Source organism: Theropithecus gelada, chromosome 17 (genome assembly GCF_003255815.1).
Source record: "Theropithecus gelada isolate Dixy chromosome 17, Tgel_1.0, whole genome shotgun sequence".
NCBI classification, from domain to species: domain Eukaryota; kingdom Metazoa; phylum Chordata; class Mammalia; order Primates; family Cercopithecidae; genus Theropithecus; species Theropithecus gelada.
In genome coordinates, this window is record NC_037685.1 from 85,173,776 (window position 1) to 85,176,444 (window position 2,669).

Below are 2,669 nucleotides of genomic sequence, written 5' to 3' on the forward strand. Positions count from 1 at the left end.
GGGAGTTTGTTGTGTAGATTATTTCACCACCTGGATATTAAGCCTAGTACCTGTTAGTTATTTTTTCTGATTCTCTTCCACCTCCCAGCCTCCACCTTATGAAAGGCTCCAATGTCTGTTGATTGATATTTGACAAAGATGCCAAGAACATACAATGGGGAAAGGACATTCTCTTCAATAAATGGCATTGGGAAAACTGGATATCCACATGTAGAACAATGAAATTAGATTCTTACTTTATACCATACAACAAAATTAACTCAAAATGAGACTAAATAGAAGATCTGAAACTATAAACTACTAAAATAAAACATGAAAAAATCTCCATGTCATTGATCTGGGCAATGAGTTTTTGGATATGACCCCAGAAACACGGGCAACAAAAGCAAACATAGACAAATGGGATTATATCAAACTAAAGAGATTCTGCACTGCAAAGGAAACAACAGAGTGAAGAAACATCTTAATGAATGGGAAATAATATATGCAAGCCATACATGGGATAAGGGATTCACAGCCAAAATCTATAAGGGACTCAAACAATTCAATAACAAGAAAACAAATAACCCGATTAAACAATGGGCCAAGGTGGGCGGCCGCCTTTTCCAGTTCCAGGTGTGCAGAGGTGTTCTCTTCCCTACGCGCGGCGGGCTGCACTTGGTCGCCGGCTCCAAGATCGCGCGGGGCCATCAGAAGCCCAGGACGGTACCGGGGGCCGCAGCCCCAGCCGGCGCCGCCCTCCACCCTCCCCGACTGCAGGCCGAGTCCCGTAGCATCCAGTAGGGAAATGGTCGTGCTTTCGGTCCCCGTCGAAGTCACCGTGATCCTGTTAGATATCGAAGGTACCACAACCCCGCTTGCTTTCGTGAAGGACATTTTATTTCCTTACATCGAAGAAAATGTTAAAGAGTATCTGCAGATACATTGGGAAGAAGAGGAGTGCCAGCAGGATGTCAGTCTTTTGAGGAAACAGGCTGAAGGGGACGCCCACCTGGATGGGACGTTCCTATCCCTGCAGCGTCTGGGAATGGAGTGGATGATCTGCAGCAGATGATCCAGGCCGTGGTAGATAATGTGTGCTGGCAGATGTCCCTGGATCGAAAGACTACTGCACTCAAACAGCTGCAGGGTCACATATGGAGGGCGGCATTCACAGCTGGGCGCATGAAAGCAGAGTTCTTTGCAGATGTAGTTCCAGCAGTCAGGAAATGGAGAGAGGCCGGAATGAAGGTGTACATCTATTCCTCAGGGAGTGTGGAGGCACAGAAACTGTTATTTGGGCACTCTACGGAGGGAGATATTCTTGAGCTTGTCGATGGTCACTTTGATACCAAGATTGGACGCAAAGTGGAGAGTGAAAGTTACCGAAAGATTGCAGACATCACTGGATGCTCAACCAACAACATTTTGTTTCTGACAGATGCTACTCGAGAGGCCAGTGCTGCTGAGGAAGCAGATGTGCACGTAGCTGTGGTGGTGAGACCAGGCAATGCAGGATTAAGAGATGACGAGAAGACTTACTACAGCCTCATCATATCCTTCAGCGAACTATACCTGCCTTCCTCAACCTAGAGAAGGGTTGCTAAGGCAGACCGCACTGTTCCCAGAGTTGTCCCTGTAGTGTCTAGGTTTATTCTAATGGTAAAAGTAACTTACTTAAAAAACATACATGTACACATATGTATGCAAGTATGTATATATGTGTATGCTCAAATTAACTTCCACAGGTACATAAGTGAAAGAAGTCTCAGTTCAGTGAACACAAAACTTAAAGATGTTTTATATGTAGAAATTGTTTGAAATCATACTCTAACCTTTAGTGAGAGCGAAGTGTAGTTGATAGAAGAAATTGCTAAAAACCAATCTAATGTGCTATGTTTATTAAGTCATGTACTAAAATGGAAAGCTAGTTTTGAGAGATTATTCAGAAGTCTTGTTATTTTAAAAATGAAATATTTCAGACTTATTTCTAATAATAATTCCTTGCCCCTGTTTGTGATTTAGAAGATTATAACAGCTGTATTTCATATTTGCATCCTTATATATATATCAAAGACCAAGGTATTTCCTTCTGCTCCAAAAGATGAAAATTGGGAAAGAAAACTCACTTGAGTCTTGATCAAACAAGTGTCTTTTAAGAAGAAACTTGGTAATCATTGTGGCACCCACAGCAAGCAGCTGCCTTACCAGTGAAAAAGGTGCACTGATGTAACAGCTAAAACAGAGATGTGTTCTTAATAGAACAGTTCTAATCCTGCCGGGTGTTATCATTATATATTTTATAGTTACCTTTCTAACTACTTAGCACAGTTTGAGAATATGTTAATTGCTATTTACTATTTAAAAAGTTTTACTGAAATCAGTCCATAAGATTAAGATGAGCCCTAATACGTAAGATTTTCTTCTGGAATGGATGTGAGAAATGTAAATTTTATAACAGCAGTATTTATCCTGGTTTAATTCTAATAGGATGTCTGTTAATTTCGTGTTGTGATTAATAAAAGCATTTTCTTCTTAAAAAAAGTGGGCCAAGGACTTGGATGTCAAAAGAACACATACAAAGGGCTAGCAGTTACATAAAAACACACCCAACATCACTAGTCATCAGGAAAATGTAAATCAAAACCACAATGAAATATGACCTCACACATGTTAAAATGGCTAGTGTT

General features: G+C 40.9%; 1 pseudogene across 1 annotated transcript; it reads left to right on the forward strand.

Annotated features, from left to right (window-relative positions):
• Positions 1-703: 703 nt before the first annotated feature.
• Positions 704-1,835, forward strand: LOC112610840 (annotated as a pseudogene). Its single transcript, XR_003116497.1, has one exon. The product of XR_003116497.1 is annotated as an enolase-phosphatase E1 pseudogene (transcript).
• Positions 1,836-2,669: the final 834 nt, after the last annotated feature.